This window comes from Lactuca serriola, chromosome 2 (genome assembly GCF_051521515.1).
Source record: "Lactuca serriola cultivar US96UC23 chromosome 2, Lser_US96UC23_V15, whole genome shotgun sequence".
Classification (NCBI taxonomy): domain Eukaryota; kingdom Viridiplantae; phylum Streptophyta; class Magnoliopsida; order Asterales; family Asteraceae; genus Lactuca; species Lactuca serriola.
Genome location: NC_136409.1, coordinates 103,432,157 through 103,448,754, shown reverse-complemented (window position 1 = coordinate 103,448,754; position 16,598 = coordinate 103,432,157). Strand labels below are relative to the sequence as shown.

Sequence of the window (16,598 nt, the reverse complement as noted above, 5' to 3'; positions counted from 1 at the left end):
TATATATATATATATATATATATATATAGAATCACTAGATTTGTAAGGAAAATCATACCAAAAGATCAAAAACCAACTACATATATATACTAGTTTTGTTACAATTACACACATTAATATGTGTTAAAATCCATAGGATCTTCTAATCTCCAAGTGTTCTTCAAGTAGTCTTAACTTGAAATTTTTCATATTCACCTATTTATCAACCAAGAAACACACTCAAGGTGAGTTCATACCCCTCATTTTCATCTTTATCCAAGTTTTAGGGGGAGAATACAAGGTAACTTGTATAATTATACAAGTTGTTATGCATGCTTTACTTTCATGTTGTGTAAAAATGTTATCTACATGAAATAATGTTATTACCTAATATTATGAATATTTATGTAAGGTATGTTGTTTAAAATAAAAATCTATGAAAATTGAGTACAAACAGCTATATGTTCTTAAGAAAAAGTCATAAAAAATGAATCTATAAAACCTATGGTTTTTTTTATGAACATAATATGACTCTTCTAGCAAAAATGGTTATAAAGAAGTTATTACACCATTTTTGTGGCATATAAATTAAAATATGTTATTTTGGACATATGTTATGGAACTAGTTATAAATACCATGGATTTGGTTTTAGAAAAATCTATCATTTTATGTGAAAATTAGTTTTTTCTAACAAAAATGGTCATAACCAAGTTATGCTACCATTTTTGTGAGATTTAACCTAAAATATGTTGTTTTAAACATATAAGGTTAACTTCACTTAAACGTCAAAAAAATGAAATAATAAATTTTACAAAGTTTATAATTCAATATTTACCGTTTGGTCACATAAAGAAAGTTAAAAACTAGAAACCGACTTTATCATACTAAAAGTTCATATACTTGTGTTAGATGTATAATATATGTTATTTATGAACATCTAAACATGTTAACCTATATACATGTGTATATATAGGTAAAATGAAATATTGATAATAAACAATAATAGGTGTAGTTTATGGGTCATTAACAGTATTATAACATTTTGAGACAATACGAATACTTATATAAAAGTATATAATTATTATAGACTATATTAATACCATGCAAAATTAATAATTACCAATACATGGATTTTTATTACAACAAAACGTGAACATGTTGAAACAATTATGTGAGACAAAGTCTTCACCGTATCTACTAGAGTACACACTAAAGTACTGAATTATAGCAATAATCTTGGTAAGAGAGCGTGATACTTGCATATAGTTCTATATTGCATTGACAAGGCCACAACTAAGCTACTAGATATAGCTAGACCAGCATATCAGGGGTGACAAATGTCTAAGATTCCGACGCCTAAAAAACGTCGCAGCAGGCCAACTTCGGTTTTAGCATCGTTGTAATAACTCGTATGGGAAATCAGATTATTGGTAAACTTAAACAATAAACTTTGTAAAATTTCACAAATAGTATATTGTGGGTCCAGTCAACCATCGGGTTGGAGTACCCCAGGCCCTCAACCATTCAGTTGGAATGCTGACATTCTACGGGTCCAATCATCCTCAGAATGGAATACCCTAGGCCCACAACCAACAAGTTGGAATGCCTACATACTATGAGTCCAATCATCCTCTGGACGGAATACTCACAGCCCACAACCAACAGGCTAGAATGCTCAGGTCTATTGGCTTTCACACAAAGCAGATAAGCCTCAACCGTCAAACAAACATGTGTACATATAACAGATAAATACATTGCAGTCTATAAACAGACAAATCAATCTAACAGATCATAACAGCATAGCAACATCCTATCTACCAGGATACTAATCTAATGGATCATAGCAACATCATATAACATCTTATCTACCAGGATACGATCTAATGGATCATAACAACATATAACATCCCATCTACCAGGATACTGATCTAACAGATCATAACAACATATAATATCCCATCTACCAGGATACCGATCTAACATATCGTACTAGCATAACATATCATGATAACAATCCAAAAAGAGCCGACCTTAGTGCCTTGGACCCTTGAGTATAGTGAGGAAAACTCACCTCACACTACTGATGTCCCGCGAAAAAAACTCCAGCTGTTGGTTGACAAATTCACAAGTTGTCAACATCAAACAACACCCAATCAATAATTGGGTTCCAAGCCCAAGGTCCAACTCACACTCCAAAGGCCCAATAGTCAACCAATAGACTAAAGCCCAACATATTGCCCGATTTTCCAAATTAGGCACATAGCTCTACATGGTCTTTTCTTAAGGCCCAATTATTGCCAACCAATTATTCTAGTCCAAAATCTTGGTATTCTCAAGACCCAATATCACATAATCATAAAGGCCCAATTATTGCCCACTTGTGGCCTAATTTTCCAAATTGGGCCCAAGTCCTTCACATGGGCCTTACCCTAAAACTCATCCAATTATTTTGGTCCGTTTACTTATTGTTGGATAGCCAATCAATAGTCCAACCACCAAGGCCCAATAGGGAGGCCCAAATCAAGGCCCAAGTGAAATTACGGTTTTCACATGAAATGACGATTAGGGTTAAGTGTTTCTTACTTAACCCATTAAGGACTTAATCCATTAAGTCCAATATTGCCTTAAGTTAATTTGCCAATGATTACTATTTAATATATATATATATATATAAGTTGATTAAATAATTCCCGTGCGGTCCTAAGAAATCCCAAAATTAGGGTTTTCCAAACCCTAATTAGGGTTTCCGACCCAAATACTAACCCATTAATCAAATGGTTGAGCTTTTTGGTCAATTAGGGCTTCATTGGGCCCGTTAGGGTTTTATTGGGTCCGTTAGGGTTTTATTGGGCACATTTTGTCCGAGCATCCCCAAACGAGTAAAAATGCAAATGATGCACACTGCCACCTAACACGGTGGTTGGTAGCGGCAGGAGGCGGCAGCTGCCACCTCACGGTGGTGGGTATGGATTTTTCTATTGATTATTTTGGCACGATTACAATTTAAAACCCACTCCAAATAACACACACGCATATACTAATATAAATACACACACTAATAAAACACACACACACAAACAGTCGCACTATGGCGGCAGGTGGTGGTCGGAGGTGCTAGCAACCACCTCACAGTGGTGGTGGTGGTTCACTTTTGATTCCTGATTACTCAACCCCCACATAACACACCCTAAAAATGGACACACACCCAAAACACATCTGTTTATGAAATAGACCTACCCACCCACCTAGTGGCGTACGGTGGCAGAGGCAATGGCTGAGCTAGGTGGCAGCAGCATCGGTTAACGACAACAACTTCATTATCGGGGGCAGCCACCATGGCCGGCTGCCATGGTGGTTCTTCACGCCTTTCATTTGACAGAACCCTCTCCCATGCGCCATCACATAACAAACCAGAAACCCAACCACCATCCCCTGGTGGCGTGCGGCGGACAGAAATACCACAAAAGGTGGTCACTCAAAGCTTACGGCGGCGTCGGGCACAGCCAGCCGTAGCACAGATGGAACAAAGAGGAGATGTGACTGGGAGAAACGACGGCTATGTTGCTCCGCTTTCCTCCTGCCGCAACGTCATTCTCCGGGGAAGCTTCACATCGATCTCTGATACCGTCGGCAATAAAGATGTGCGAGGTTGGCTTCGTCGGCTATTGGCGATGGCGCTCCAGTGAACTTCTACGGCGACAAGCATGGCGGCTGGAGGGAGGTAAGGTGAGGGTGGCGGTTGAATGAAGCATTAGGGTTAGGATTCCGGGTGGTGAGGTTGTATACCCGCCTCATGTAAAGATCGGCCCATAATGACGCAAATGGTCCCTCACTTCTCTATTTTCTTTCAAAATGGGTCCTAAATTTCCCCTTTTAACCCCTCCTTCTAAAAACCTTTACAAACCAAGTCCGAATCTTACCAATCAGCCCCCTCTTCTACAAAATCTTCTCATCTTAGGTCCAGAATTTACTTTTTAGTCCCCGCTTCCATAAATCCTTACGTATTAAGTCCGAATAATACCAAACACCCCTTGACTTATGAAAATCTTTACAAATTAAGTCCGAAAATTACACTTTTAACCCTTGGAGATTCAAATCTTGTCATTTGGCTTCCCGAAACCAACTCCCAACTAATTATTATTTGATTTTGGATTATAATAACACATAATAATAATAATAATAATAATAACAATTGCTTCTCTGGGTTCTAGGTTTATTATTTAATTATTATATTTTAAATGGGATGTTACACTCAAGTCTTCAATCATTTAGCTTCCAAAAAAACATTTCTTGTAATAAAAAGGGATTTTCCGTTACTATGGCATGCATGTCAACTTGGCAAGCATGTTTGTTTGTCTTTTGAATTATCTCAAACTATTGTTAGGTCACCTTTTCATATTATCTATTCCAATGTTTGGACCTCTCTGTTGCAAATTTATAGTGGTATTAAATGTTATGTCATATTTTTTGATGAATGTTATCACTTTGTTTGGGTGTATCCATTACGAAAAAAATATGAGGTGTTTTCCAAATTCTTACATTATTGCACCTATGTAAAAACCCAATTCAATTCTGGAATTCAAATATTTCAATTTGATAATGGAAATTAATTTGACAACCATCCATTTCATCAACTTGACGACACCCATGGTATTTACATGTGTATTTTGCAGATACATATCCTAACAAAACGGAAAATCTGAATGCATGCTTCAAACATTTAATAATGTTGTTTGCACCCTTTTGTTTCTAGCCTATCTTCCTCCTACATATTGGGTGGAAGCTCTTCATATGGCTATGCACTTATTAAATATGTTTCCATCTACCAACCTTCAACATGACACACCATTCGAAAAATTATTTAACAACCGCTCATCTCAACCTATTAATGTCACACCCATATCCGTCGAACCCAATTATGGCGATAACTTCCCATCGATGACCCCATCTCCGCTCCCCCTCACCACCTACACCAACCTCTATCAACCCCTTGGTAACCAAAGCACCACCTCGACAAAACCATCTCCCAAGATCCTTCCTATAAATTCTCACCCCATGGTCACCCGTGCTAGCCATGACATCTCCAAACCAGTACAAAAACTAAACATTCACATTGACTCAACCCCATTCTACTCCCACGCCTTCCAAGATCTCAATTGGTTAAATGTTATGACCGAAGAATACAATGCACTTATATCTAACAGAACTTATATATATATATATATATATATATGTGTGTGTGTGTGTGTGTGTGTGTGTGTGTCTCGGCCTTCTATGTTAAAGTTGTTAACAATATTTGGGTGTTTAAAATTAAATATAATGCAGATGGGTCCTTAGCTCGGTACAAGGTGTACCTTGTTGCAAACCGGCATAGCCAACAACTCGGTATTGATTGTGACGAGACCTTTAGTCTGGTTGTCAAACCTATAACCATTCAGATTGTCCTCAGCCAGGCTACATCTTACAATTAGCTCGTTCATTAATTAGATGTAAAGAACGTGTTTCTTCACGATCATCTCCATGAGACTGTCTACATGCATCAGCCTCCTGCATTTTGTGACCGCACCTTCCCAAATCATGTATGCATTTTTAAATGGCCTCTCTTTGGCCTCAATTAAGATACTCAGGCATTGTACCTTAGATTTGCTAACTTCATCACCAATTATGGCTTCATCAAAAACTAATCAGATTCCTCTCCCTTCATATATAGGCAAGGTAACTAGATTGCTTATTTATTTATTCTATGTTGATGATATTGTGTTGACTCGATGTTCCACGAGCCTCCTTGAGAAGGTTATTACTACTCTTCATTCATATTTACTGTATCCGATCTTGGCTCTTTGAACAATTTTCTGGATATTGCAGTCAGTAGAGATTGTTATGGCATATTTTTATCTCAACAAAAATATGCCACATAGATTCTTGAGCGGGCTAAGATGCTTAATTATAAATATGATTGCACGCCAGCTGACACGTCAAGCAAGTTTGATGTCACCGGAGCTCGTCTCTCTGATCCGACTCTTTATCGGAGTCTTGCATGTTCTCTTCATTATGACTTTCACCAGACCAAACACTACTTAGGTTGTTCAACAAGTGTCTTTATTCATGCATGATCCCCGAGAGCCTTACTTGACGGTTCTCAAGAGCATTTGATGATAAATCTGTGGTACACTTGATCATGGTTTACAATTATATGTCACTCCCTCTCATGGTCCGATGGCATACTCTGATGTTGACTTGACTGGGCAGGTTGCCCAACCACTAGAAAATCAAACTCCAATTATTGTATCTTTTTGGGTAAAAACCTTCTTTCATGGTCCTCTAAGCGCCGAGGCACAATCTCTCGGTCCAATGTGAAAGCCGAGTATTGTGGTGTTGTGAATACTGTAACAAAGACATGTTGGCTTTGCAATTTACTTTGTGAGCTCTACTATCCATCAATTTCCTCTACTCTGGTGTATTGTGATAATGTTAGTGTGGTTTACTTATCCACAAATCTCGATCGATGTCAACACATTAAACACATCGAGATTGGCATAATTTCATCCGAGACAAGGTTGTTATGGGTCATATTTGTGTGCTTCATGTTCCTTCCTCGCTTCCTTCATCTCTACGCAAATATTTTCACCAAAAGGCTTTCGTCATCTCTATTTCTTGACTTCAGAGTTCGTTCGAGATCTTCCATTACGATTGTAGGGAGATGTTAGGCGAATATATATGCATTTGTTGTATCTTATGTAGAAGCCCCTAAGTCTTGTATAGGCCATCTATGTGATAATACATTAAGTTCATGGGAAAATATTTTATTAACACAAAGTAACTTTATAGCAATCAAATTCCCCTTTTGTAAATCTTATAATACTTTCCTTTGTGTACTCTAATTCTGTGTCAATGTGTAAATATGAACTAACAATCGTTCTCAAAGCCATCAGCCATAGTGTCATGATAATAAATTAGAAACTCAATTTAAATCAAATTAAAATCTAAACTTTCTTAACTATACTTTGAATCTCAAAGGTTTCTTAGGTTTTTTTTTTTTTTTGAAAAGGGAACTATCCTGACGAGGGTTTCCGGGCCAGCCTTCGCGCACCGACTAATCCCCCGCTGCGAACATGAGACTATGTCTCATGCCCTGGAGTCACTGCAGACAAACATCGATGACCATAGAGGCTGAGTAGTGTCAAGATTTGAACATAGGTCAATAGGTTATTCATCATATCTTCCTCATGTCTTACCAAGTCAGCACAACCCAAGTGGTTAGGTTTTTCTAGTTTTTTATTATTTTTTTTAAACAACAAATCTAACCTACTCCTATTATATTACTCCTAAGTTCGTATATATTTCTAACGAGACTTGAATCCTCAACCTCAAGAAGAGAGGACAACACCAAATATTGTTGGTCTAGAAGCCATTTAGTTAACAACTACCACTATGTACATCTTGAGTGCAAAATTCAATTGTAATCAAATAGAAATAGGCTTAAGCCACAACTTGCATTTCCCCGGTACTCGTGTTTCTTGCTGCACAGGGACCTTCAAATCACGCCTCTTCTTAACTGGATTTGATGTTAAGATTCGCAGACCAGAATCCTCACTAATCTCCAGAACCTCAGGCAGCCCGTTAATGCACCCATTAGACATACCAACATCAATCCTTATCGCTTTGTTATTGCAAGCTGCGTTTATGCCACCCTTTTGAATAGTATGACCCATGATCATCCTCCTTGCACCTGGAATTGTCGCAAGAGTATGTTCCAGCATACTCCTGTCGCAATCATTAACCACTTTGTTAGAAAATTTTCGTAACCAAAGAACTGAATTCTCGGTATTAACTATATCCGATGATACAGTCTCTCTCAAACCAGTAATCCAATCCCTCACCTCTTCGTTAATCCGTTCCAATCCATAAGATACATGGTGGGGTAATATCCCTCCATGAACAAACACGGATTCCCCTACAACAAGCACAGTCAAGTTTTTTGACAAAAACCTACTTGCTATAGGACCCTGACGTCTCAATGCAGCAATCCTGGCTCTAAACCCATTTACATATTCTTCTTTAATGCCAGGAAAACTTGAAGGAATCCCATCGTATAAATCTTTAGGTTTCTTTAATCCATCGCATAATCGCTTCATGTTGTTGCCTGTAGTAAACCAATCTGCCCAGTTTTGGAATTCATCAACATAAGATCGATGAGTACACCGAAAATTACCATTAATATTCATGATTTCGTGATTGCCATTCAAGGTGATGACATTGCCGCCGACCTTAGCAGCCTGTCGTTTTAGTTTCTCGAGAAAGTAAAGGATTTTGAGTTCATGTCCACCACGATCGAGGACGTCGCCGACTTGTACAAGAGTGGTGTTGCCACCAGACCACTGGTCCTCGGAGTCGATGAGACTAGCGAGGCGGAGAGCTTGTTTGGATTTATGGAGGTCGCCGTGGAGATCGCCTATGGCTGTTAGACGCTTAGGAGAAGGGTAGAAGGTTTGAGTAAAGGGAGGAGATGGAGGATCGGGTAAAAAGGTCCCGGTTACGCAGAAGTCAACGAAGGTATCCACGAATGATGATACAAGATTGGGTAGGTTTTCGCAGATGATGTCTGCAGCCATTAATTGTCTCTCGTTATTGTGGGAGGAAGACGAATTGTGTGCACTGAAGTTCTTATTGAATGTGTCCGGTATTAGTATTTCTCAGGATTTGATCATTATACTTATCTTATAGTATTTGAATATAACGATTTCCTTTCCATATATGAGGTTATTGTATTGTATATACATTGACATTGTTGATGATAAAAAATAAATAAAAAATAAAAAATAAATATGGGGGAACCTATGGGGGCTATAATACCAATATAAGGCATGTTTATTAGTTTTGATAGTTATCCATTTATCATATAATTTTCATAACCGTTCGATGAAAATTATTGTAGGTTTGTTTTTCATGATTTAGTTACTTCGATTTGAATTAAGATAAAAATCAAACAATGTATTTTTAATGATTTCAGTTATATATAAAAAAAAATCTTTGACAAACGAAATTAAGATAAGGATAGCTGTTATTAGAGCTATTACAAACAACAGAGAGCAATAGCAATTTAAAATTTGTAAATAATATGGATCATGAATCTTATTAGAACGTAATAAATCAACAAACAATCAATCATAGTGTAATTAGAATACTACCTCACTGTTGGAGACATTATTAAATATATAATCTTCAATCATTAATCCATAAAACGTAGGAAACATGAGTTGCTAGACATCTAACCAAAGAAACTTCTTTCCTACTTCCTTACCTGTTGACGGTCAGTAAGTGTGGTGGATTATTGGATGATGTGTAAATGACCTATCAAGGCTCTCTTTTATTTAGAGAAAATTATAAATTTTATCAAATACGTTATGACTTTTTAAATAATAGCAAAAAGTTAACGTTTTTCCAAAAATAGCCATTCATTTCATAAGTGATTGCCGTGAAATTATAATCGGTCTCTCCAACTGTGATTTTGCCTTGTTGGGAAATGAAATAGGCTCATGTGCCAAAAGTATAAACCCTAAATTTTGGAAATAATCTTCATTTTCACACTTTCAATTTCAAGAAATCCTCTTAACTATTTGTAATGGGTGAAGATAAATATTCTTCCAAAAAATTGGTATGTTTTCTACTTATTTCACTAAAAGAAGACTGGGCAATAGCGGCGATGACTGTCGTCGCTAGAGGATAGGGTTGTCGCCAGTAATACCTTAGCGGCGACCTGTCACTGCAAATGCGTCGCCGGTGATGCTTTGTCGCTAATACGCATCTGATCGCCGCTAAAGGGTCCTCGTCGCCGCTATTGACATGTCGCCGTTAATACTGCACCGTCGCCACTATTGACATGTTGCCACGTACAAAAGATGTCACCGCAAAAACAGTTCGGTTCTTTTTATTTAACATTAGATTTACAAAAAACAATATAACATTTATAAAATCTGATAACTTTTTATAGAAATATTAATCAATACACAACCAATCCAAAATATTAATCCATACACAACCAATCCAAAATATTAATACATACCACAACCTAAAGTATTCTTCCAAATTACAAAACATTTCATAAAATCCTAAAGTAACTATTCGTCCTCATCATTTCCTTCATTAGTTGGTGGCGGCAATGAGCGAAACCGCTCTTCGAATGCTACAAAACAGGCCAGGTCCTTTCGTATTATTTGCAGCATTTCCAACTATAATATATATATATATATATATATATATATATATATATATATATATATATATATATATATATATTACCAACATATCAAATACACTTAAACATACATCTACTTTCCATTATAGCATTTACTTTCCAAAATATTACCAAACTACAAAATATCAACATATCAAATCATAACCAACATATAATTATACCATTCTATTTTCCATTATAGCATTGTACTTTCCAAAAATGACCAAACTACAAAATATCAACATAAAACCATAACCAACATATCATTATAACATTCTACTTTCTAAAAATTACCAAACTACAAAATATCAAGATATCAAATCAAAACCAACATATCATTATAGCATTCTACTTTCCATTATAGCATTGTATTTTCCATTATATCATTATACTTTTCAACTTAAACTAACAATTACATGTGATTGTGATTGTTCTTGTGTCACTCGTTGTTCCTGGTCGTACATGGACACAACGGTAGGGGGTTTACGCCCAATGCCTCTGACATGTCTGCGTCGAACACCCAATATTCTTTCAAAGCAGTTTTTATATCAGTGAGTGTTAGACTGCTTGCTTCAGAAGTAGCTTGGGTTCGTTGGTTGATCTCCTCGAGTAAAGCATTCTATATTTTCAAAAAATAATAAAAATCATAAAAATAAGATTACTAAATACCCTTGACGATATAAACACTTATATGAAAATACAAATTAACCACTTACGTATTGTTGCTCAACTGCGGGACTATAAAATACCCCTTGGCGATTGGAATTAGCCTTACGAAAAACTTAGATTCTACTGATATCCTATTTAAAATTAAAAATTAGATTACTTATACTTCAAATAAATATTTAAATATATCATAACTTACTTCTTGGAAACATGCATTGATGTACGAGCTCGAACCCCCTCTGTTTACAACTACTTGTTTTGCACGACATTCTGTGTTTGACGCTGAACGCCTTAAAAATTCTGGTGTTTGAAAATGTTCAACTGCCTTCGCCCAATTTTCATGTGACATACCCTTGGGGATGTTGTTTAATGCGGCTAGGATATATGCAGGGCCCCCGATTTCCTTAAAATAAGAATGAACTTTACTTTTTCGGCCTCTGTAAACTTTTGCAAGACTCGAATCATTGCTCCGCAACAATTGAGCACGTTCCGGATCCATGTTATCCTTATCCAAATCAAACTTATTCTGCAAAATAAAAAAAAACAGTTAATTAAATAACAATCACAACTAAGCTTAAAATTGTATCCAAGTTACCTTTAGATGCACAACTGTTGCATTCCTTAAGGCGGAGGAAACATTGTCCCAACCAGATATGTTGAAAGGGACATTATTCCACAAATACCTCCCAATTTCATGTGTGAAGCAATTACCATGCTTCCCGATAGGGGAATATGTGATCTCCTTGTCGAAATCCAATCCACGGGCTCGCCCTTGTTTTCCTGTATCAACTTTCCCAGCTCGATATTTTTTGACATGCCCTTTCTTTTTTTTGGAAGCTCGACTGAAAAAATATAATTAAAAATATTAGTCATGATAATTTATAATAAAATAATAAAAGTAGTTAATAAATATATCATAATAAAACTTACCATCATGTCCGTGCTAACCACGACCAAAGCCTACTAGAGGTAGTGGATCCCCAACTCCATAACCTCCATGTCCAAGCCCCATAACATCGGCCATCATGGCAAAGAATATCACCCAAGTAAACCTCATCTGTAGCCTGTAAATTATAAGATGTACAATATAGAAATACAATATAAATAAAAGTTAGTTACCATGCGAAATTGTAAGATATACAATATAGACAAACAACATAAATAAAAGTTAGACAAACAATATGAATTAAAGGTAAATTTCAAATAAATTTTCTATTACAAAAAAAACATTTGATTTTTGTAATCAGAATCTTCATCATATACTTCAGTGTCTTCTTCATCAGTATCATAATCAGAATCGTCATAATCATAATCAGTCTCTTCCTCGGAAACATTATCGATTCTACCCATTGGTGGAGGTACTTCGGTCTTGTCTTCATCGTCATAATCAACATTGTTTTGAGCTACATCAACATTGTTTTCAAAGTATTATGAGAAGTCAATAAAAAGTCTAGCTCCATATGAAGAGTTGTTTTGAACTATGTCAACATTTTCGGCCTCTACATTGTCGACATCTGGGACAGAGTCACTGTAAGCATTTTGGACACAAGCATTGTCGGATGGTAGATCCCAAATACCTCGATGATTAACATGCTCGACGAAACAACGAGGGTTTCTGTTTTGGTTTCTTCGATGATTAACAGGCTCGCGGATGTAGAACACTTGTTTGGCTTGCGAAACATACATGAGTTGATCATCTAGGTATGCTTCTTTTCCTGTGTCGATACTGATGAAATTATCATCAGGAATGTCTCCCCTATCGAACCACTTGCACCGAAATATTAATCATATGGATATTGCACCTCCATAATCTCTTCTAACTGGCCATAATATTTCTCTCCATTGTCACCAACCGCTAGAACCCCAGAGTTTTGCATTTTGCGTTTTTCATCACGACTAAGTACCATAAACCTAACACCGTTGACTATGCACACGGTGTAAGTATAAACATCAATTTGTGAACCAATTGAAAGGGCTGACAACTCTTTGTGGAATTCTGGAGAGTTTTCTTTTTCCATCTGATAAACCTATTAAACATATGTTGATGTGTTATGTATTCTTGATTAATTATATTTATCAAAGATATTTGTTTGTTAATTATTATTACCTTTTCAAGAAACCAGTTGGGAAATTCGGTCTTCTCATCACTTTCAGGATGTTCATATTTGAATTTTCTATATTGATGAATATATATATATATATATATATATATATATATATATATATATATATATATATATATATATATATATAATTGATGAATGGAAAAAAGTAACAATAAATAATGAAAGATAATTAAAAGTAATAACACTTACTCGATGTATTTTTCGATTTCTTGACAACTATTCAATATAAACCATTCTATATTATGTTTCTCCCTTATATCAAGATGTTTGATTTGCGTTGCGCTCGTCGGTCGACACTTGGACTCAAACATCCAAAAATTTGTTTTTTCAATGATAACATCTTCGTTTCTTTCAAGGCGATTGACATCTCGAAGGTACATCGAACAAAATGACAAAGCTTCTTCAGCAACATAACCTTCAGCTAGACAACCTTCCGGCCTCGCCTTATTTCTGACGTAGTTTTTTCGTTTTTTCATATACCTTTCAAATGGATACATCCATCTCATACATATCGGGCCTCCGACAATTGCTTCATCAGGTAAATGCAAAACTAAATGAATCATAATGTCGAAAAACGCTAGAGGATAAATCAACTCTAACTTGCACAAGATTCTAATAATGTCATCTTTTGCTTTCCTCATATCTTCCACCTTTAGTGTTCTGGAGCAAATTTCCTTGAAAAACGTACAAAGACCTACAATTGGTGTAGAAGTTTCTTTGTACAATAATGCTCTAACTCCAATCGGTATCAAACGTTGCATAAGAATGTGATAGTCATGAGATTTCAACCCAATAATGTTAGTATCATTATCTACCACTTTCTTACTGGCATTAGATCCAAGCCCATCCGACAATTTAACATCTCTTATAAATTGAAAAAAGATTTTGCAGTCAGGTTTCTTGAATGAGTACCTTGCATGTGGTCTACTGAACTTGTTACCCTTTTTTGCAACCATTGAATGAGTACGTTGCTATTAATAACCTAATTAAAGCTAAAGTTGTAATGACCAACATTAAGTCACTAAAATTATGTTGCTATTAAGTTGGTTTTATAATTGATTAAATTTGATTTTATAAAGGTAACTTAATTTGATTCTAAAGATAAATTAATTTGATTTTCTAATTAATTTAATATTTTCTTTTTTGTTATTAGTTTAATTTTTTAAACTAATTTTATTTTATTTTAATATTAATATTAACTTGATTTTAAAACTAATTTAATTTGATTTTACAATTAATTTATTAATTTTTATTGATTTTTTTAAATTAATTTAATTTTATTCTACAATTAAATTAAAATTACTAGAAGTACGTTGTTATTAATAACCTAATTAAAGCTAAAGTTCTAATGACCAACATTAAGTCACTAAAAGTATGTTGCTATTAAGTTGGTTTATAATTGATTTAATTTGATTTTATAAAGGTAACTTAATTTGATTCTAAAAGTAAATTATTTTGATTTTCTAATTAATTTATTATTTTCTTTTTTGTTATTAGTTTAGTTTTTTAAACTAAATTTATTTTATTTTAATATTAATATTAACTTGATTTTAAAACTAATTTAATTTGATTTTACAATTAATTAATTATTTTTTGTTGATTTTTTTAAAATTAATTTAGTTTTATTCTATAATTAAATTAAAAATACTAGAAGTACATTGCTATTAATAACCTAACTAACGCTAAAGTTGTAATGACAAACATTAAGTCACTAAAAGTATGTTGCTATTAAGTTGGTTTTATAATTGATTTAATTTGATTTTATAAAGGCGACTTAATTTGATTCTAAAGGTAAATTAATTTGATTTTTTGATTAATTTAATATTTTCTATTTTGTTTTTAGTTTAATTTTTTAAACTAATTTTATTTTATTTTAATATTAATATTAACTGGATTTAAAACTAATTTAATTTGATTTTACAATTAATTTTTTATTTTTTATTGATTTTTTTTAAAATTAATTTAAGTTTATTCTATAATTAAATTAAAAATACTAGAAGTACATTGCTATTAATAACCTAACTAAAGCTAAAGTTGTAATGACAAACATTAAGTCAATAACAAAATTAAGCACTTTGAAACCATATACAATACATTACTAGAAGTCAGTTGCTATTAATAACCTAATTAAGCCAAATGTATACATCCAATTTGCATATTCCAATTTCATACGATCAAGCAAAAAAATATATACATCTAATTTGCAAATTCCAATTTAATCAAATTTCATACAATTAAGCCAAATGTATACAAATTTATGCATCTAAATAGAAAATCAAACAAATGTATATATACATCCAATTTCAATTTCATGCCAAATTTGTAACACCGTAAATTTCAAAACAATTTTTCGCATTTTATAAAAACATAATTCATTTATTATTCATAAAAAAACATCATTGTTTGAAACTCAAATTCATAGTATATAACAATCCCAAGATCTCATAACATAAATATCCCGCGTGTGTACTGATCAAGTCGGCGCCTTCCCGCGATCCTCGCTAGTACCTGAAACAATAACACCAAACACTGTAAGCACAAAGCTTACCCAAAATACCATATATATATATATATATATATATATATATATATAACACATATTAGCCACTCGAGGCTATAACTCTTTGGGTCCGTGCACCCAACTCTATGAACCCTCAGGCTCTATCTCTATGAACCTTCCGGTTCTAACTCTGTAGCATGCACAACATAAATCACATAGAATAATGCAATGCAACACATAACACATATATAGCATACAACACTGTATCACATAACTCTAATTACCTACTCAAGGTAAAGTATAGTGAGAAGACTCACCTCGCGTATCTCGGTAACTCGTAAATCCCTGAAATCACTAGTGCTCGATCTCCCGAGCTATAGTCCTCCTATAACACAAATACATCTCTAATTAACACTTTCCCAACTAGGGTTGACTAACCCTATCAAGTCAACACCGGTCAACTCTGGTCAATGGTCAACGGTCAACCCAACTCACCGAGTCTGGCGTGGACTCGCCGAGTCCCTACGGGGACCCGATTCCTCTGAATCCCTTCCGACTCACCGAGTCACTCACCCAACTCGGTTAATCAACCCCGGGTTCAAAAACACGGAACAACCCGCTCCAACTCGTCGAGTCTGCCAACGGACTCGACGAGTGCATTCCATGCACAACCCCAAACGACCTTCTGAGGTCAGATCTATTCCACTAACTCATAGATCCAGTCTTTCCAAGCTTATTTATCACGTAAAGTTTATGTCTTGGCGCTCATATCACACCTATTGACTCATAAATGGTGTTTTAACCTCAAAACCAAAGATCCCAAACCAAAACCTCCATAGAATCATATAAAGCTTGGACAAAGAGGCACTCTAGACCTTTAAGGGTCCAGATCCAAAACCTAACTCGCTTAAGGGACCAAGGGAGCACTAGATCTAGTCACAAAAGGGCTCAATAAGCCCTAATCAACAAGAACATCACCTCAACAGAAAATGGTTCGAAAATAGTACCTCAAACGTGATGTTCTGGACCTCAGATCTTCAGGAGGTTAACCCTCTTGCTTCCTCTTGGCTATAGCTTCCTTTCCCTTGCTAG

At 34.9% G+C, this 16,598-nt stretch overlaps 1 pseudogene; it reads right to left on the bottom strand.

Annotated features, from left to right (window-relative positions):
* Positions 1–7,443: 7,443 nt before the first annotated feature.
* LOC145089434 (shewanella-like protein phosphatase 2 pseudogene) lies at positions 7,444–8,592 on the bottom strand (annotated as a pseudogene).
* Between the last annotated feature and the right edge of the window lie 8,006 nt (positions 8,593–16,598).